The 22562-nt window shown below is 44.4% G+C and overlaps 1 protein-coding gene across 4 annotated transcripts in view; it reads right to left on the bottom strand.

The window, feature by feature from the left end:
- Window positions 1-22562, bottom strand: part of gosr1 (golgi SNAP receptor complex member 1) — a 64989-nt gene that overhangs the window by 18530 nt on the left and 23897 nt on the right. The gene's annotated exons all lie outside the window — the stretch shown is intronic.

Below are 22562 nucleotides of genomic sequence, written 5' to 3'. Positions count from 1 at the left end.
CCTCCCTCCCCAGCAGCACCCAGCCTAACAGAGCCGATGAGCTGAAATACTCAACTTTGATTTATGTTATGGGCCTTCATTCCAATTTCTCATTGACTTCAATGCATGATTTACAAGAAAATACAGAGTTGCTTTTGTGCATCTTGAGTTAGGATGAGGAACCACTGAATGTATCACAGGGCACAGATGGGGTCATAAATACCAAATTATTTGATGGGATTGCTTATGACAGCTGTTGTGTCACCTTTATGACAGCTCTATGGCATTGCATTCACTGAGGTGAAAGGTCACATGAAACATTCATAACAGGAGTCATGTCCTGTCCACACACATCAGCCTGCAGTCAGGGATAGCATTGTCAACACAGTATGGTACTACTACGGCTTTCTCTATAGCCGACATAGAGTAGACTTTATTGGCTACAGCAGCATTGCGGTTATCTTCACAAATCAAATATTTATTGAATCAAAAAACATATATATAAAATGTCATCTTGTCAATTTTTTTCAACTAAAACAACCTCAGAGCCGCATAAAACTGTTAAATAAATCTTCGGCCTAATTCTTTAGAATGTCATGTCATTGTCAGGTGGTTTCAGGGGAGGTGTGGAAAACATATCTATACTGTGATCTGTCCATCCATCTCTACATCTCCTAAAAAGGAGGAATGACTGTCTAGCAGGTTTCAGCTCCATTACATGTATAATACGTAGAAGCGAGAGAAAGGCCGCACTAAGCTCCTAAAGTGCTTTCCTTCACTCTCTCCCTCCAACCCTCGCTCTGAGCTAGCCTAGCACTAACACCACAGCTAACACTTTGCATGATAATGCTGCATGACCAGACAGGAGGGGGTCGAAGGAGGGAGGGGGTGAGAAACCCTCTCCTGAATGTACAGTTGAAGTTGGAGGTTTACATACACTTAGGTTGGAGTCATTAAAACTTGTTTTTCAACCAGGCCACAAATGTCTTGTTAACAAACTATAGTTTTGGCAAGTCGGTAAGGACATCTACTATGTGCATGACAAGTAATTATTCCAACAATTGTTTACATATTATTTCACTGTATCACAATTCCAGTGGGTCAGAAGTTTACATACACTAAGTTGATTGTGCCTTTAAACAACTTGGAAAATTCCAGAAAATTATGGACATGGCTTTAGAAGCTTCTGATTGACTCAAATTATGTCAATTAGCCTATTGGAGGTGTGCCTGTGTATGTATTTCATGGCCTACCTTCAAACTCAGTGCCTCTTTGCTTGACATCATGGGAAAATCAAAATAAATAAGCCAAGGCCTCAGAAAAAAATGATAGACCTCCACAAGTCTGGTTTATCCTTGGGAGCAATTTCCAAAATGCCTGAAGGTACCACGTTCATCTGTACAAACAATAGTAAACAAGTATAAACACCATGGGACCATGCAGCTGTCATACCGCTCAGGAAGGAGACGTGTTCTGTCTCCTAGAGATGAACGTACTTGTGTGAAAATTTCAAATCAATCCCAGAACAACAGCAAAGGACCTTGTGAAGATGCGAGAGGAAACAAGTACAAAAGTAACTATATCCACAGTAAGACAAGTCCTATATCGACATAACCTGAAAGGCCGCTCAGCAAGGAAAAAGCCACTGCTCCAAAACCGCCATAAAAAAGCCAGACTACGGTTTACAACTGCACATGGGGACAAAGATTGTACTTTTTGGAGAAATGTCCTCCGGTCTGATGAAACAAATATATAATTGTTTGGCCATCGTTATGTTTGGAAGAAAAGGGGGGATGCTTGCAAGCCGAAGAACACCATCCCAACCATGAAACATTGGGGTGGCAGCATCATGTTGTGGGGGTGTTTTGCTACAGGAGGGACTGGTACACTTCACAAAATAGATGGCATCATGAGGCAGGAAAATTGTGTGGATATATTGAAGCAACATCTCAAGACATCAGTCAGGAAGTTAAAGCTTGGTCGCAAATGGGTCTTCCAAATGGACAATGACCCCGAGCATACTTCCAAAGTTGTGACAAAATGGCTTAAGGACAACAAAGTCAAGGTATTGGAGTGGCCATCACAAAGCCCTGACCTCAACCCTATAGAACATTTGTGGGCAGAACTGAAAAAGTGTGTGCGAGCAAGGAGGCACAAACCTGACTCAGTTACACCAGCTCTGTCAGGAGGAATGGGCCAAAATTCACCCAACTTATTGTGGGAAGCTTGTGGAAGGCTACCTGAAACGTTTGACCCAAGCTAAACAATTTAAAGGCAATGCTACCAAATACTAATTGAGTGTATGTAAACTTCTGACCCACTGGGAATGTGATGAAAGAAATAAAAGCTGAAATAAATCATTCTCTACTATTATTCTGACCTTTCACATTCTTAAAATAAAAGTGGTGATCCTACTTCAACTGTATGCATGTATTCATACCACTCCTGACTTCCTACTACCCATGGTACCTCATCCTATCCCAGTCTTGTTGTTTATGTGGGGTGTCACCTCATACGGTGTCAGCCAACCCATTGAAGACAAAGCCTGTGAGATTAGCACTGTTAGCACCGTGCTGCTAACTGTTATTAATGGCCCCAGTTGCTGCTGACGAGGCACTTTACTAGATCTCTCCTTCTCTCAAGCTATAGTCTCTATCCCTGTCCTATATTGTTACAAAGCTCTCTTTAGGCAGCAATATGGAAATGGCTAACTCCCTAATTTCCCACAACATCATCTCTCCCTTCATCCCTCTCTCTTTCAGCTAGCCTAGCGCTAACACCCCAGGTAACACTTTGCATGCTAATGCTGCATAACCAGACAGGAGGGAAGGAGGGAGGGAGGGAGGGAAGGGGATGAGGGACCCTCTCCTGAATGTATATCTGAGAGGTGTGCTATATCACTTTCACTGTCAGTCAAAGTCAGGCTTACATCATAGCTTCCACCTAAATTCACCTGGTCAGTCTAGGTCATTGAAAGAGCAGGTGTTCATAACGTTTTGTAAACTCAGTGTATACTGGACTTGAATATGAACACACAGACAAAATAGTACCACTCCTAACCTCTTACTGCCCACAGTTCCCAATCCTATCCTTCAAACAAATAGCTTTGCTATCATCCCTAGCCCCCCATCACTGTGACACAGTACCAATCACCTCAGAGCTCATCTTCAGACACAGCTAATAGCCTGTTTAGCTGGTGTGTCACCTCATACAGTGTCATTTATCTGCAGCCAACCCGTTGATGACATATTAAGCCTGTGAGCACTGTTAGCAATGTGCTGCTAATTGTTATAAATGGTCCGTTGCTGCTGACGCCCTTTACTCCGTCTCTCTTCCTGTCCTTCAGCAATAGTCTCAGTGACATTGGACCCCCCATTTAGTGGTTGTACAGAGAGCCTCACACACAGGTTATCCAAAAAAGTATGGAGCTTAAAAACAGGTAAATTACTACTAGCTTACCCTAGACTCATTCATCTACATTAGGTCAAATGAATAAAAGTGTAGGCTGCCTCTCACCTAGGGTGGGAGTTCTGTAACTAAGTATTTATTGATGAACCAAACACAAACAAGTCTATTGCTATTATCCCAAATTGTTGTTACAGAGCTCTCTTTAGGCAACAGCATGGAACTGGCCAACTCCCTCATTTCCCCTAAGACCACAGAAAATTCCAAAATGAAGTTGATCTTCCCTTCTCCCTCCCCCAGTTTAACTTGAACACATTTGTCGGATGGCTGTCCTTTGTAGGTGTGATGAGATAATGGCTAACGTCGTGAAGTGTCTCAACAGACAGAATTAATGTTGTGAATCTGAACTACAGTGAATGCAACACAGCCAGCTGCACACAGAGACCAGGCACTGCTTCACAGTATGTCTCAAATGGCACCCTATTCCCTATATTAGACAGTGAACTACTTTTGACGGGCCCTGGTCAAAAGTAGTGCACTATATAGGGAATAAGGTGCTATTTCTTCAGAGTGGAAGAGAGAAGAGCCAGGAAGCATTGCACTTCCTGTATATATTACAGCATTATGGATGCTAACCAATTAGAATGGAGCTAATGGTGGTGGGATGGGATGACTGTTACAGTATATGGGCAATGGGCAGCATCATACAATAAATAATGCTGTAATGGAAATACTGTACACATACTGAAGACAAGGCCATCTGCTGCACCTGTAGCTCTGTGTGGCTTTTAAAAAGGAGCACCCCCGCCCCACCCTTTTCCTGAACCGACCGACCGAGAGCGAGTGTGTGCGCGCGTGCGTGGACAGGTTAATTAATCCCGAGGTATATTGTTGTGATGTTGATGGAACCAGGCAGTAACATCTAAACTAGAGATAATGAGGTTTAGCTGGAGCCAGTCAGAGTAAATCATTTGTTTGGTCTTCCAGGCCCTGGATGACTAAGAGGGATGGGCTCAGGAGAACCAGGATCTTGCTCCCCTGAGAGGGAGAGTCCCCAGAGTCTTCTTCCCTACCCTGGAGGAAGAGGGCATGGCGAGAACTCTCCTCCATCTAGTTCCACAGAGCCTAATAACCTCTGAGCAGGCACACATATTCTTCTAGTGTCACAGTCCCCCCCTTGCGGCTCAAGTTGCTCATCAAAAACAATTGTCACAGCACTTTATTTCCTAATTTAAATCAATACTGGTAATGTCTCAGAGAAAATAGGATAAACAAAAACAAAGTAGCAGTCAGTAGTGAGTTTAGTTCTCCCTTCATGGGAACAGGACACCAGAGAGTATTGCTTGGTCATTGGTGGACAAACCTCAATTATTGGTCGGAACAATTATGATTTTATATTCTGCTAGACAGGATGCGATTGTGATAGTCAAAGCAATTGTAATCATGTCGTACACAACAGTACTACACAATGTCTCGGCTTTGCGAAAGCACACACACTTCATCCCATATCCCCCCCCCCAGTGATTCATGTCCTCCGGGGGCAGTAGGGGATGCGGGCTTGGCCATCCTTCCATCCTGTGCCACCTGGCTTTACTGAGAGAGACAGATCTGACTGGCAAGGCCCTCTTTTTACTAATGGGCTGACCCCTGCCTGACAACCACATATTTTATGGTTAGGACAGGAAGGAACAGCACAACTCGAGGAAGGGGAGAAAGAGAGTGGGGGGGCAGCACGACAGAGGGAGGAGGACAGCGAGAGGGAAGGGCAGCAAGACTAGGAGAGGAGGGAGAGAAAGGAGGGCGAGGCGAGTATAGAGCTAAGTTGGTCTGGCTCGTGTCCAAGGGGAAGAAATAGGTAGTCAAATCAGGGCAGAGATCTTGATCATCAGGGCGGAGTTCTTGATTATCAGGGTGGAGAGTGTAGACAATAGAGTAGGAGGGGAAACAATATTATGGTTATTTAGTGAGATGTTTTAACATCTGTCTCACTTCCAACAAATACACAAGTTGTGTGTTCCTACACAAAACTGTTGTAGCTTCTTTTCAAACCATTATGAGTACAACTGCATTTGGTGAGATGGTTAAACCATGTTTAGTTTAACCATTTCATTGCTCTGAAAATAACATGTCCGTTATGTCTTGATTCCTGTTTTAAAACTTCCTGGAACATAAAAAGGGGGTTGTTATGGGACATTGGCTGCGTTGGGATTATCTACCCTTCCTGAAGCGTGTACTTTTAAATCTCTGATCCACCTCTACGCAGACGACACCATTCTGTATACATCTGGCCCTTCTTTGGACACCGTGTTAACAACCCTCCAGGCAAGCTTCAATGCCATACAACTCTCCTTCCGTGGCCTCCAATTGCTCTTAAAAACAAGTAAAACTAAATGCATGCTCTTCAACCGATCGCTACCTGCACCTGCCCGCCTGTCCAACATCACTACTCTGGACGGCTCTGACTTAGGTATTTGTAGTTGTCCACGTATTCTAGGTGTCAGGTTAGACTGTAAACTCTCCTTCTAGACCCACATCAAACATCTCCAATCCAAAGTTACATCTAGAAATGGCTTCCAATTTCGCAAACAAAGCATCCTTCACTCATGCTGCCAAACATACCCTTGTAAAACTGACCATCCTACCAATCCTCGACTTCGGCGATGTCATTTACAAAATAGCCTCCCATACCCTACTCAACAAATTGGATGCAGTCTATCACAGTGCAATCCGTTTTGTCACCAAAGCCCCATATACTACCCACCATTGCGACCTGTACGCTCTCGTTGGCTGGTCCTCGCTTCATACTCGTCGCCAAACCCACTGGCTCCATGTCATCTACAAGACCCTGCTAGGTAAAGTCCCCCTTATCTCAGCTCGCTGGTCACCATAGCATCTCCCACCTGTATCACACGCTCCAGCAGGTATATCTCTCTAGTCACCCCCAAAACCAATTCTTTCTTTGGCCGCCTATCCTTCCAGTTCTCTGCTGCCAATGACTGGAATGAACTACAAAAATCTCTGAAACTGGAAACACTTATCTCCCTCACTAGCTTTAAGCACCAACTGTCAGAGCAGCTCACAGATTACTGCACCTGTTCATAGCCCACCTATAATTTAGCCCAAACAACTACCTCTTTCCCAACTGTATTTATTTTATTATTTATTTATTTTGCTCCTGTGTACCCCATTATTTTTATTTCTACTTTGCACATTCTTCCACCACAAATCTACCATTCCAGTGTTTTACTTGCTATATTATATTTACTTGGCCACCATGGCCTTTTTTGCCTTTACCTCCCTTATCTCACCTCATTTGCTCACATCGTATATAGACTTGTTTATACTGTATTATTGACTGTATGTTTGTTTTACTCCATGTGTAACTGTGTCGTTGTGTGTGTCAAACTGCTTTGCTTTATCTTGGCCAGGTCGCAATTGTAAATGAGAACTTGTTCTCAACTTGCCTACCTGGTTAAATAAAGGTGAAATATTTTTTTAAATCCATGAGGGGGAGTGTATAAGGAATGGACTGGTGTGAGGAATATGGTGGAAACTCCTTCCAGCTAGGCTTGCACCAATCCAACGCATGATTGTTAGTGAACGAGTGCACACCCCGAGAACTGGAACGAAGCCAGGTTGTCCATATGAAGGGACCATCTGGACTATAGGTGTCAGGACAGGAGGACCAATAGGAATGCAGCAAATGACCATGAGGAGATGGAGGATAGTGGTTTAAAATAATTACTCTGCAAAGTCACTGGTGGAGGGACACCATAGCCAAAAGGCAGTGTTCTCATATAGTACCTGACCAGTCAGACCTCTGAAGGCCAGATGGGTCACACATACAAACAGGTGTTCCATCCCAATACAAACGGTCTTAACCTCGCACAGTTACATCAGCCACAGCATCACACATGTACCACCAAAACATAGCCCATGGTAAAAAAACCAAAATAAAGGCTGGATACTGCATTATGAATAACCATAAAAGGTATTTACCCCTTTGTTGCACATTTTTCCCATTTTGTCAAGAGGAGATAAAACATTCAGTTTTAAAGCTGTTTTGGTAAAAGTCTGAGGGATGGGGCTGGAGAACTACTCTTACATTCATAGCTCTGAACGTAAAGACTGTCCATCCACGGAATGAAAATGATAGTTTACCATGTTTTGAATGGTTCTGATTGGGTAAGAAAGTTGCACTAAGCTCATGTGGCATAATTTATATTCTTCAAGAATCAATGGCTATATCTCAGAAAAGTCCCAAAAAAGGATGTATTGATCTCACAGTAGCTTTAAAAAGTTGCTAAGACCAAATGCTTCCAGGGTCTAAGGCAACAAAATTGTGAAAACTGTGCAAATCCACCTACATTCATAGATTATCAAATTGTAAAGCTGTTTTTGTCAAACTTAGCATGCACGCACATATTGGTTCAGAAAAATACACAGGCGTCTGATTCTAACCATGGCTTGTTAGTCAAGAACCAAAAAGCAGTACTGGTACCTTGACGTCAATGAACACACAGCTACAACATTTCCACCCAGTCAGCAGATAAGGTCTATTGGACACTTAACTCCACACAAATCTGTAAAGTTGATCATGTTATTTTGGGCTCATCACAGGCATAAGAGTCCGAATCAATCAGAAAAACCATCAAGACAGAAAACGAGACGACACAAATCAACGTGAAACAACTCTCCATCCGGTAGAAAGAAGGTAATGTTGCTCCTGGCTCTATTGGCTCCTGTAGCCGTCCACTCTCAGTAAACCCTGCCTTTATAATGTGCTGACATCTACAACCATGACAACACCCAACCCAGCAGCATCTACAGCTTCTACCTACTTGGCCCAACGTCCAGCGTGCAGGTGTACTGGCCACTGGCGGCAGGGTGGACGGCACAGGCGATGGGATCACTACAAGAGAGGGTTTGGCAAAGCAGATGGAGAGTATTGGCTGGGGCTGGAGGACATATTCCATCTCACCCGGAGGAGGAAGTATGAGGACGGACATGAGCTGAGGAAGGACATGGAGGACTTTGATGGGAAACGAGAGAGTTTGCCAAGTACTCCTCCTCTGTGGGTCCAGGAGCCGACGACGACATACTGCACATCGCTGGATTCACCAACGGGGAAGCAGGTGACTCAATGTCCTACCACAGCGGTCAAAAGTTGACAGAGATCAAGACGTGATATTGATTTAAACTGCACTTGAGAGTTAATGAGGGCGTTTTGGTATAATGTGTGTGCTCTGACAAGCCCTAATGGTGTGTATGTATGGGGAGTTGATGATTACTTCCTTCCCGTTGGTGTTAACTAGCGTTCCTGGAAAGATGACCTCTCTTAAGTCTATCAGCATGAGACCTGCAGTCTCTCTGGCCACTCTAGAGGAGTAGTGCGACAGTGTCTTCCCATCGGTCTTACAGCTGTTGATGACCGAAAGCCTCATTTATACCCTACGCAAGTATGCAATTCAAGACTGCAATTAGCTACTCATTGGAGCTTGAGTAAAGATCCGAATCAAATTAGCTTCTAAACTTTTTAGGACTAACTATTTGGCTAGAGACAAAGACTTAGGATGAAAGGTGCCAAAATCAATATAAAAAGTGTCTCAATAGGGCGTTGGGCCACAACGAGCCACTTCAGTGCACCTGTGCATAGATTCTACAAGTGTCTGGAACTCTATTGTAGGGATGAAAAAATAAAAAAATAAAAAGAGTACAAAATAAGAAAAATGACATTGTAGTGCAACATGCGTCAAATTAATGAGCCAATGAAATGGCCCAATGCTGCCGTTTTTGGATCAATATGAAATCATTTCTGGGTAACAATTAAGTACCCTACTGTAATAGATTTCCATTCAAAAGGAAAAAAGTTTTAGCAAAAATAATTCAAGCAAGAATTGTTCTAGGACAGTCTGGGAGTGGTCTGAGCAGGAAGGGGTAACTGAAAACTAGCTGTTATTGGCAGAAAGGTTTACATTCTTTGTTATTGGTCTATTAATCATGGTGACAGCTTGGTGAGGATAGTGGTGAGGGGGGTAAGGAGGACAGCTGGGTGAGAGTGAGGGGTTGACACCCACCTGACAAAGCTGTTATTAGAGGTTGATTGAATTAATAAAAGGCAAGGTGGCCAATGGAAGGAAGAAAGGATGACTGGTAAAAGTCTGGACCTTCACCATCAGTCTGCTGTGGTGCTCAGCTAGTAAATCATTAGGTGCAGAAGGGGGGGGACGACGACTGAGAGCTGCGGTGGAAGCTGATTCATGGCATTTTTATAAGCGCCAATGAGACTGGGGACGGATTTGTGTGTTGCGCACTCGCTCTCAGGCTTTATGGTTCAGTTGTAGAGGGGAGGTAGGACAAGATAGGGGTGTGTGTATCCTCGCGGCGGGCACAGCTACAACCAGGGTATTCTCCATCCTGCCTCTTAGCTCAGTGCTCTGTTGTTGCGGTCATTAAAATCAGCCATTAGAACAAAGCGTATTCTCTGTGGCCTTGCAATTTATCCTCTAGAAACCTACCTTTTCTAGGAGCAAAACTTCCCAACAAGTGCAGAGATCAATGACTCAGTGAAGCACCAATGTCCAGGAACAACTGCATTGCGGAAGGCATCCACACACTACTGCATTCTGTCACACACTGTCCACAATGCCTCCTAAATCAGAAAGAAACTACTTGGATTAACCTTCATAACTTTTTCAGATAGAAACTTCTGTACTGTCTTGATAACTTTTCTGAGACAAAGGGGGTGAGGGAGCAGATCGATGCCAGATTAGGAAATCAAATAGCTAATTAAAACAGGCATGGCTCCAAGGCTCAGTGGTGCTGTCAATCATCCAGTGAGGAAAATTGACCCTGTTATGTGATCAATCAAATTGGACCTCGTGATTCTTCAACCATGATCAATCAGCCTCAGCTCTGCTAGGAGTATGTCCGTTTCATTGATGGATCAAACAAGACAGATATTGGAAAAAGATTGTTTTTTGTTTTTGTTTAAAAAGTGTCTTGTTACAGCTTCTCATTGGGACTGTGTGTGTGAGAGAGATATTTATGTCCACGCTCCTGAGAACTGACACAAACGGAGGGAGGGAGAAATGGTGTGTGTGAGATAGTACTGGCATGAGAGGTGATGGGGAGACACCATGAGGAAGAAAAGGAGGTAGATGAAATCACGTGAGTGTGAATAAGACTGGAAAAACACTGAGTGTACAAAACATTAAGAACATCTTCCTGATATTGAGTTGCACCCCCCCTTTGGTGTCGAAAACCTTCCACAGGGATGCAGGCCCATGTTGACTCCAATGCTTCCCATAGTTGTGTCAAGTTGGCTGGATGTCCTTTGAGTGGTGGACCGTTCTTGATACACACGCAAAACTGTTGAGTATGAAAATCCCAACATCATCCTTTTCAATAGAAAGTGCAAACATAAAGGCATAACATTAAGTTCTTAACAGTCAGGTCATAACAATAGAAAAAGCATGACATTTTCTTTTTTACTTCAGCTGTCATCTTCCTTTTTTAATAGTAATTTAATTATTTAAGAAAAAAATATAGATTTTAATTAACCGAGGGCAAGTTAACAGTCCCTTGCTTAGAGTAAGCCTGTGGCTTGCACAGCCGACCCACCCGTGAGTAAGTATTGGCTCTGACAGGGGTAGGATTAGGGACACGAGCTGGAGAGCTTGGTGAGGTAGAAGCCTCACCTTCAGTTGGCCCATGTCTCAATTCTGCGCCCCTTACCCTTAGGCCTGGACTGTGATCCAGCTCATCTAGGTGAGTGTATGGCGTGTTCTGGTTTGTCTGCTCTGCTACACGCAGATCCACCCGATTGCGACAATAGAGGGAGCCACCAACATCCACCAGGTAAGAACGTGGTGCAACTCTCTGCAGGCATGTGCCCAGCCTCCAAAGTCCTGTGTGGTCTCCCGGCAGCGGTTTCATCCTTATCGTTTCACCCATCTCCAGCTCTGGTAGGTCCCGAGCAGTCCGGTCGTAGAAGCACTTAGCGAGCTGCTTTCTGTGACGCAGTTTGTCCGTGACGCCAACCATGACGCAGGGCTTAAGTAGCTTGTTAGCTACGGGGATGGTAGTCTTCAGACGTCTGGACAGAAGGCGTTGTGCTGGGCTGCTGTCCATGTTTTCGGTGGGTGTGTTCCTCCACTGTAAGATCGCTTCCATGGGTCGTTGCTGTCGCGCAAGGCCCTGCTTAACAGTTTTTTTGCAATCTTGACAGCTGATCCTGCCTTGCCATTTGCTTTTGGGTGTCTTGGAGAGGAGGTCACGTGGTCAAACTCCCATTCTGAGGCGAAACGCTTGAACTGTGCAGTGAATTGTGGGCCATTGTCCGTGATTACCTTGTCAGGCTGACCTTGCCTTGCAAACTGCGCCTTGCAGCGCTTTATGACCGTCTCTGCAGACAAGTCAGGGAGCAGTTCAATTTCCCAAAAGTCAGAGTAGTGATCAACTGGACCTTTCGAGATGAGATCAGCTAGTCCTTTTGTCTGTGGCTGAATAAGTCCATGCTGACAATTTGCCAGGCCCTTGTGGGCAGTTCGTGTGACATCATGGTTTCCTTTTGCTGTTCATGAGCGTACTCATTGCATGTGGTACAGTTGCTGACAAAGTCTTTCATTTCTGCTTGCATGTTTGGCCAGTATAATGTTTCACGAGCCTGGCGGTAGCATGCATCACCTCCAACGTGACTGGAGTGTATGCGGGTAAGCATCTCTGGACGTAGTGATTTGGGAATAATGACCTTCTGACCTCTGAACAAGACGCCATTTTGCACGCTGATCTCATCTCGAAAGGTCCAGTATTCTCTCACTGTGAAAGGTGTCTCCTCTTTCAGGTATGGCCAACCTGCGAGAGCCATGGACTTCAGTGACTGTAGGTGTTTGTCCTTGTCAGTGTGTTGCCTTATCTGGGCTAGGCGGTGATCTGTGACGTTTAAGTAGTCTGCCTGATTGATCTGTTGAACATCTTGTTTTTCCTGCTGTAGCGAACAGATGGCCTGCCGCTGATAGACAGTGCCTCTGCCTGTACATTGTGTTGTTGCCCTGCTCAGTGTGTCGCTGATGTACATCTCTGGTCCTGGCTTGTAAATTACCTTCAGGCTGTAGTTTTGCAGAGTCAGGAGCATGCTTTGAAGCCTCTTGGGTGCGTTGAGGAGAGGTTTACTGAATATGGCAATGAGTGGTTTGTGGTCAGTTTCAGCGATGACCAGGTCTCGCCCATATAAGTAGTGATGGAATCGCTGGCAGGAGAAGACGATGCTGAGGCACTCTTTCTCAATTTGTGCATAGTTTTGTTCGGTGGGGGTGAGCGCTCTTCCTGCATAAGGCAGCATCCAAGTCCCCTTTGGCTGGAGTCGCTCTGGATTGTGACAGGCTTCGTGACGTCGTAGTAGCGCAACACTGGCATGGATGAAGCCAGAGATTTCATCTCCTGCACTGCGGCCTCGTGCTTGGGTAGCCAGTGCCATGGTGTGTCTTTGTCCAGCAACCGGCGCAGAGGCTCACAGACTTCTGATAGGTGTGGCATGAACTTTGCAAGATAGTTTGCAAAGCCGATGAGACGCTGTACTCCTTTTGCATCAGACGGGTTTGGCATGTCGAGGATCGCTCTGACCTTGTCTGGGTCCGGCTTCAGGCCTTTTGCCGAGAGAATGTGGCCATGGAAGTGGACGTCTTTCACCTTGAACTGCAGCTTCTTCAGGCCAAGGCGAAGCTTAACTGATCGGCAGCGCTCCATCAGTGCCAGGAGCTTCACATCGTGGTCACGTTCTGCTTCTTCGTCTGTGTCACCACTGCCTACGATCAGGACATCATTGGCGATGGGTTCAATGCCCTTGAGCCCAGCCAGTAACTCGTGCTGCTTACGTTGGTATATCTCAGGCGCCATTGAGACACCAAACGGGAGCTTGAGCCAGCGTTTCTGACCCCAGGGGGTCCAGAAGGTAGTCATGAGGCTGCTTTCTTCATCCAGCTTGCATTGAAGGAATGCATCTCGGGCATCCACCAAGGTGAAAATCCTGGCCTTGGGAAGCTTATAGAGGACACCCTCCAGTGTCGGCATGATGTAGTGGGATCGTTTCAGTGCTTGGTTCAGATGCTTTGGGTCGATGCAGACCCTCAGCTTCTCTGTTTTTTTCACTATGACCATATTGCTGATCCAGTCAGTTGGTTCAGTCACAGATGTCATGTGTCCATCGGCCTCATACTTGTCCAGCTGGGCCTTCACAGCCACTTTCATTGCAATGGGCACATTGCGAGGAGCACACTGGACTGGAGTGATGCTCTCATCCACTTCAAAGTGTACCTCCCAAAGGCACAGATTCAATGGGCATGTTGAATACATCATCATATCTGCTGAGTAGTTGTTCTTTGGACAGGGGTCCATGCTGGACATGATCCACAATGTGCAGGTCATTTGGTACAGTGAACTGCATCAGTCCCAGGCGTTCGCATGTAGAGCCTGAGAGGAGAGGATGTTGACTGGTTTTTACAATCTCAAACTCCAGCTTGTGTTTGCGTCCCCGAATAACACATTCGGTCTCAAAAGGTGCCCATAGAGCTCATTAGCTCTCCTGAGTACAGCTTTAGTCTAGTATCGCTGGGCAATAGATGTGTGTCAGGTGCCAGATTGATTTCGTCTTTGTAGCTCATTATGTTGCATGTAGCACCAGAATCCAGTTGACATTGTTGTTGCTTGTTGTGTAATCGTAGTGTCACAAACCATTTCTTCCCTCGAGTGTACAGCCCCAATGGATTCATGCATGTAAATGTCACTTTCACTTTTCAGCTCTGAACATTGAGTGACATCAACACAGTGAATCTTGCCCTCACTCACCCTTCTTTTGCTTTTGAGACACACTTTTGCGAAATGATTATTAGTTCCACAAGCTCTGCATGGTTTTCCGTAGGCAGGGCAGTGCTCTTTGCCACGTGTGTGTGTATTCCCACAGTATTTACATGCTACGGGGCTCTCTGTGTTCACCGTTCGTGGTGAATTGCTCTGTTCGTGGTGAATTGCACGCCGGCGTGTATCGTCATTTGCAATTCCCAGCACTATTTTGTCACGAATCAATTCATCTTTCAATTCCCCGTATTCACAAGTGGCGGATTTCTCTCTCAAACGAGTTACAAAGTTGTGTACTGACTCACCCTCTTCCTGTTTACAGCTTCCGAAAACGAACCGCTCATAAATTACGTTTCTGGCGGGTTTGAAGTAATTCTCCAATGCATCCAATATAGCCTTTGCATCACACTGTTGTCGTGCTGTGAGGGTGAGATTGTGCCGGTAGATATGCCTGTATTCGCTGCCCATTAAACTCCTCAGAGTTGCAGCTTGTACCTCGTTGGCTTTCTCATGTAGACCGGTCGCCAGCGCATAGTCCTCGAATTCATCCCTGAAGTTGTCCCAATTAGTATTCCAGTCCCCTGTGAGAACCATGGGATTTGGTGGCGGAATTTTTGCTGCCATATCAATTGAATATGAGATTTCTTTGCCTTCAGTCATCGACGTAGGTAGTGATGCTAGCTAGCCAGCTAACAACGAGTTGATCAGTGTTGTGAGTAGGAAACGGCGTGTGTTCGCATATGGAACGTAACTGCGCCTATACTGTACTTAGCTACAAAAATAACAAACGTGTGTTTTCTGAGCCACTTCTGACACCATGTTTCTGTATGATATGTTAGATAAAGGAATAAAGACAGACACCAGGTTCAATAGCCTTGTTTGTGCATTGTACAAATCCCTACAACTGGAGTCCCGGGGAACAGTCCGGCTAGTCGATTACCTATCAACTAGACGCCGTAACAAACTCTGGAGCTGTCAGAGTGACCATCGGGTACTTGGTCACCTCCCTGACCAAGGCACTTCTCTTAAAATTGCTCAGGTTTGGACGGGCAGCCAGCTCTAGAAAGAGTCTTGGTGGTTCCAAACTTCTTCCATGTAAGAATGATGGACGTCTCTGTGTTCTTGGGGATCTTTAATGCTGCAGAAATGTTTTGTTACACTACTCCAGACCTGTGACTCGACACAATCCTGTCTCAGAGCTCTAAGGACAACTCCTTCAACCTCATGGCCTGGTTTTTGCTCTGACATGCTGTCAACAGTGGGACCTTATATAGAGAGGTGTGTGCCTACCCAAATAATGTCCAATCCACTGAATATTCAGACGGACTCCAAACAAGTTTTAGAAACATCTCAAGGATGATCAATTGAAACAAGATACACCTGAGCTCAAGTGGGTCTTATAGCAAAGGGTCTGAATACTTAAATAAGGTATCTGTTAATTAATACAATTTGCTAACATTTCTGAATACCCCATAATGACAAAGCAACAACAGGTTGTGTGTGTAGATTGATGAGGAATTAAAAAATATGTTTTAATACATTTTAGAATAAGGCTGTAACGTAAGAAAATGTGGAAAAAGTGAAGGGGTCTGAATACTTTCCGAATGCACGTTTGTCTGTGTGTCTCATAGTTACAAAGAAACTCATGCACGGCGAAAGATTACTCCAATCACAACACCAACATGATTCTCCAAAGTTGTTCTGTCTTTCTGGTGTGTCGTGAGAGGAATCCAAGGTCATTTAGATTCTCCTCTATACAACGGAGTGGATTGCTAAAGGGCCTGTGGATCTGCAGTTGTTTAGTGGTTTTATCTCTACAGCCACAGATATTGCCTCTAGACTAGTCCTACTGAAATATCCCTGAAAAATGTGCGCCTTATGTAGAGAAATATGGCTCTGTCTGAATGTGTCCAGATGTTTTCTGCTACACAAGACAAAGACAGAACGATGACAGATGCACACACACATCCTATACCATCTAGAAATGAATCACCACATGTAGTAAGAGTACTAACAAATATAATGTTAGCAGTTATATTATAAGGCAAAAGCTTCAGCAAAAAAACATGTGCTCTGCTATGAAAGGCAAGGTGGGTTTACGTCAATATCAACATTATACCTGGAGCGACTGTGGAAGTGTTTGTACAGTGTTCGTAAAGGCCATCATGTAAACACATACAAGGACACCTTACCCTTCCCTCCCACATACACCTAAACTTCCACATCCAACACACATTTAAAAGTCACCCATAAGCACAAGGAAACCACCGATGCAGTGCAATAAAATGCATTATGAATTGGATTTAAAGAATTATAAAGTGTGCTTTTAATGCATTATGAAGAGAGTATCCAGACTTAAAATAATGAATTTGGAACATCATCCCATAGTGGCAGGTAGATACTCAGCACAGACTGGGTAACGATGATGCTATTGCTACCTCCAGTACAGGGTGGGACTGGCTCTACCCACTCATGAGCAATTCCTGGGCAGAGAGGAGGAGCAGGCGCGACTCCCTCTCTGGTTCCCCAGGGCTTTCCCCACTCATGCAGAGTATATTAACATATCTGGAGCTAGCATGATATGCACCAGGCCAGCCACAGGAAGTGCAGTGGTCGGAGAGAGCGAGATGAGGCAATATAAATGGAGAGAGAGCACCAGTGGGAGACAGTGTGTATGTGAGTGAGACACACAGAGATAGTGGGTGAGGGAGAGAGAGGGAGCAGACAGAAGATAACATAGCTGAGAGAGTGGAGGGAGATACAGAAAGAGTTAGAAGCGGGAGGGGAAAATGGAGCGAGAGGGGGGGGAGAAAGAGCATGAAGACGAGGTAAATTCACAGAAGCAGGATAGATAAACATAATGAGAGATGGGAAAGGTTGAGAGAGCGGAAGGGAGGGGAAGAAACAGGAAGAGATTGAGGACTAGGGCTGTTACCATGAACGTATTACCGCCACACCCGCGGTCACGAGTCTTGATGCCAGTAAAATTCCACGTGACAGTTTAGTCATGGTAATTAGGTTTCTACAAGCTCTGGTGGTCATTAATAGCCTACCAAACTTGCTAACTCCCTGGTATTCAGAACTCTATTGTAATTCAAATCACTCTGACATCAATGCAAATGTAATCGAAAATCTAAATCAAAAACACTTCATTAGAGCCCATGAGCTCATGTTGCTTAACATCTCTACAGGCTATGCAATTGCGTGAGAAAACAGAGTTTTGATGGACTCTACTAAAAAGAGTAGGGTCCCAGTATTTAGACTAGGCCTACTATTTATCACATTTTCCTAATAGTAAGCACAGTGCTTCGCTTTAAATAGGTGTATAGCCTACCGATCTGGCATGAAATGTGACTCGTTTCAGGAAACTAGGCGTATGTCACACGTCACTTCTTCACAGGAGCATCATTTGAATGTAAACATTTAATTTATCAAAATTAGTTTTCCATAAATACAAATAAAAGTTAAATTACGAGCCTAGTTGGTTGAGCCACGGAAAAAGGATGGAACCTTCCCGCTTGCCATGATTGGCTGAGATAATGGATGAGCTGGACATGCCGGGAGATGAGTGAGGTGCTGACCTGTTGCACCCTCTACAACCACTGTGATTATTATTATTATTATTATTATTATTATTATTATTATTATGACAATGCTGGTCATCTATGAACGTTCTAACATCTTGGCCATGTACTGTTATAATCTCCACCCGGCATAGCCAGAAGAGGACTGGCCACCCATCAGAGCACGGTTCCTCTAGGTTTCTTCCTAGGTTCCTGCCTTTCTAGGGAGTTTTTCCTAGCCACCGTGCTTCTACATCGGTGTTACGTTCCCCAGTTTCTGTGTTGTTGTGGGTTTGTATGCGTGTGTATTTCAGGAAATGGCTTCCTGAAGCAGCTGATTGGGCGGCCCCATCGCTGATTGGAGCTCTGACCCCTCCCTCTCGTCAGGGGATACAGCTTTCTCTTCCTTACCCACTCCTTCTCCAGCTTGATAAAAGCCAGTATTCCTTAGTCAGGGAAGAGAGCTTTTTTTTATGTCCTGTGTTGATTGTTGTGGTGGTCTGAAAGTTTTTGATATTTTGTAGCCACTCCTTCAGAGTTGTGTATGACAATAGGATTTAGTGTTTTTGGTTATTTAAATTTTTCACTTAAAGAACCGGCAAATTATTCTGTTTCATGTGTTCCGGGGGGGGGGGGGGGGGGGGGGCACACACACACGCACCTTGGGAGTGTTTAGGCAAGAGGGCTGCGGGCATACTGTCTATGCACACTAGGTAAGACCTGGGCGGACCACCCCGTATTTTGGTTAGCAAGCCAGGTGGTGCTTAAGGTTAGGTACGGAGTGGGAAGGCAGGTAAGGTAGGAGGGGGATTCCTTAACTTTTACCATCTTTGCTTTGGTTCCGTCCAGCCCCTTCTCCCCACATTACCGTGTTAAGGAATAATAAATTCCCTGTAAACGGTATTTCTCTGCCTCTGCAGTCCTTCCCCGCACCTACGATCACATACTTTTCTCACTCCACAGGGAGTTGATGTAGTGGGGTGTTGCGTTCCCCCCTCCAAGAGGCGTACGTAACAATCTGCATTGCTTGCTGTTTGGGGTTTTAGGCTGGGTTTCTGTATAGCACTGTGACCGGCTGATGTAAAAACAGCTTTATAAATACACTTGATTGATTTGGATTGGTCTGCCATGTAGCATGCGTTTGTCTATAACGTGAGCTGTTCAGTATGTGTTGACAGTTCTTTCTACCGCGCCATTTTTTAAAGATATAACGTTAGCCATCGAGAACCACAAAAGTTGCTGCTTTTTTCAACATTGACGCCCTGAACTTAGCATGCTCTATCAACAGATCAGTTGGAAAGTGATGGGCTACTTTCTGCACACGCCACGGTCAGTATGAACTGGATTGACTTGACAACGCTGGCCAAACAAGACAAACAAAATGGAGTTAAATGGTTCCAGTCTGCCGTAAAGCGTTCATCCATGTATACGGGTAAGGGTCTAGCTACATTTACAGATCAGTTCATATTTTTCAGAAAGTTGTTTTTGTTGCTAGTTAAAGCATACTGTTAGTTAGCTAGCAAACGTTAGCTTGTTTGCTCGCTAGCTAACGTTACAGGTATGATCTGTGTAGTAATATATGAATCAGAACTATTTGCATTGCTAGTTATAGCCTAATGTTAGCTAGCTAACATTAAATCTAGTTGGTTAGCTTTAGCTAACTGCAGATTCCTACTACTGGAATGACAATGTTTGTATTGGTAGTAGTATGACTTGGGATTATGCTGGTTCCTTGTCTAAAAATATATAAATAAAAAAATAAAATAAACTCAGACTCCACTTCCGCCGGATATTTACATAACCTATTAAATTAGCCAGGTGTGTCTGCAGGTGTGATTACGGCCATCTATTGTGTGTACATGTCTCGACAACAGTGACCCATCCTCTTAGCTATATGTGGCTGGTTATAGCTTTTCTTTCACATGACCCATCAATTTGGACAAGTGTGTCGAGTGAGCATCTTCTAATAATGATAAAATATTTTCTGTACACTTGTTTTTGGTACCAATTCACTGTACCGTTTACACGTTCTGTATCCTGTGCATGAGAAAATATCCTGTGTTTTATTAAGCTACGGTCAATTGTATTGTTCATACTATAAAATAAAGAATTAAGCAAATAGTCTGCTAAATGAACTAGTGTAGCCCACAGCCATGTGGCATATTTCTTCATATTATGTTTCTTTTGAATTGAATTTGTAGGCTATATTACATGGTGTTATTAGACCTTTTAAAATGTAGGTTTTCCAAAAGGTCTGCATCAGTGACTTGTAGGCTATGCGTGGAAGCCAGGAGATGCTAAATGTGTTTATGTTAATTAACGCTCAATTACCGTGAGACCGACAGTTATTTTCTTGACAATCACCGGCTGACAAAATGGACACAGCTCTAAAGAAGATGAGAGAAACATCTAAGCCATATGTCTGTTTAGCCCTGAGTTGATACTGCAGACATTCACTCACCAGTGAGAAAGAGAGAATCAATTATAGAAAGAACAAAATAACGAGAGCAGAGAATCTCTCACTGCTAGTCTCTGAAACTGAGTGCTGAGTCACTGGCCTGCAGGCCTCCAGCCACGTTTGTTTCTTCTGTCCACGAGAGACTACAGATTGACACACTGATTTAGTGTGGAAATTATATTTTCCAGCCCTGAAAAGGTATTTCCCAATAGAAAAGAGAGGACTGGATCCCTTGCCCCTTTCCTGTCTCAAACAGCACATAAATAATAGGAACATGTTCTGCCTTTAAGCAGTACAGGATTCTGCTGGAGGCAAGACTGAAATGGCCAGGGATGGATGATTACCAGGCTGGAAACAGAATGAGAAAACAGCAGAGAAAGAGAAAGAAAAGGAGTGGCGTGAGAGTGACAAAGGGAAAAATCTGTAAGGGAGCTGCAATCAGCAGAGCCACAACCAACACCAGTTCGTCACTCTGGACTGATTGGTCCTGCTCCTCCCTTCCCCTCATTTAAATCATGACCAGACCTCTCTTTACAGATAGAAAGAGCGAAAGGAAGAGGCTGTGTAATGGAAAGCGCGCATGAGTGGGAGACAGTACGAGGGTGTGTGTCTGAATGCATGCGAGAGAGAGAAAGACATGGGCCTAAACACTACGGCACAACACACTTCAAGGCCCCGGCCATACCTGATAAGACAAGTGTTCTCTTTGGGGAAAACAAACAGACTCTCTCCCCTTCTTCTCTGAGGGGGAACTAGGGAGTAACGTAGTGGAGGACAAAACACGCACAGGAATTCCCCTAGCCATTTTGGTACACAGTGAACAGTCTCTCAAACTTCACACTACCAGTCACCTTCCACCCAAATCTGATTACAACATGGATAGGTTTTAATAGATATTAAATGTACTGTACTCTGATTTTAACATTTGTGTATATGCTATAACCTCTTAGGTATAGGCCTATAGTGTTTTCAGATCCCCTTTCAATCAATGAGTATCCACATCCCCAAAACTAGCCTTCACCATTCACAAATACTATGGCTTCAGATGGGACAGTGGAGAATTATGTTTATAATATCTCAGTGACACCATACTAGGACTGTGGCGATCATGAAATTGTCAGCCGGTGATTGTCAAGCAAATAAACTGTTGGCCAGACAGTAATTGACCGTTAATGAACATGAACACATTTAGCATCTCCCGTCTTCCACACATAGCCAACAAGCCACTGATGCAGCCTTTTGGAAAACCTACATTTTAAAAGGTCTAATAACACCATGTAATATAGCCTACAAATTCACAACAAATCCATTATTTTAGACAGGTCTAAAGAAGCATGATATGAAGAAAATGTAGTCTATTTCAGAAGAACAGAACACTGAGTTGTTCTTATGCCGATGACAACAGTGGTTGTTACCTTGGGTCAAGTGTTAGCGCCAACTCACGAGACCCCCGTTTCTCGACCGTGTAAATTGGGGCCATGTCTTTGCAAATCTAAGTTGTAACAGCAGCTGTTATCTCCTTCCGTCTTCGTGATTCTTTGCCATATGGTGTGCTGCGGGCAAAAGCCTCTTGCAACATTTGAGTCAGTGGTTTGTTTTGAGCACTCAACTGTACCTTTTTGGGGTCTCATCCGTAGACTCTCTGTACGGTTTCACATTATTCTTGTGTAGGTGGTAAGAGGTTAGTGGTGTTTGAGCCCGTTGTCAGGACCGGCCTGCGCCATATTTTGCAGAGGACGGTTTTCTGGTCCGTGTCAAGACTTTTCATACCCAAACCACGTCCATGCGACCGAAGTAGACCCTCTTTTAGGTACGACCTCCGTGTCTCCGTGCTCTGCATCACATTCACTCTCCTCCATATTTGTTTGTGTTGCAAATTTTGTGCGACCGAAGTAGCACCTCTTTTAGGTACAACCTCCGTGTCTCCGTGCTCTGCATCACATTCACTCTCCTCCATATTTGTTTGTGTTGCAAATTTTGTAAGAACGCAAGGCATCGTCCAATTGACAAAATATATTGCCGTAAAGAGCGATTTGCCACAACGAAATAAACGATAGAAAACCGTCTATCGTTTCATATTATGCTCTATCGTCACACGACATATATCACCCAGCCCTACTAGAGGCTAGTGCGAACGGCCCAGTACGTCACTGGGGCCAAGCTTCCTGCCATCCAGGACCTCTATACCAGGCTGTGTCAGAGGAAGACCCTAAAAATTGTCAAAGACTCCAGTCACCCTAGTTATAGATTGTTCTCTCTGCTACTGCACGGAAAGCGGTACCGGAGTGCAAAGTCTAGGTCCA

Source organism: Oncorhynchus mykiss, chromosome 24, assembly GCF_013265735.2.
Source record: "Oncorhynchus mykiss isolate Arlee chromosome 24, USDA_OmykA_1.1, whole genome shotgun sequence".
NCBI lineage: Eukaryota > Metazoa > Chordata > Actinopteri > Salmoniformes > Salmonidae > Oncorhynchus > Oncorhynchus mykiss.
Note: the sequence above shows the minus strand (reverse complement) of the source record. Positions and strands in the feature narration are given on the sequence as shown.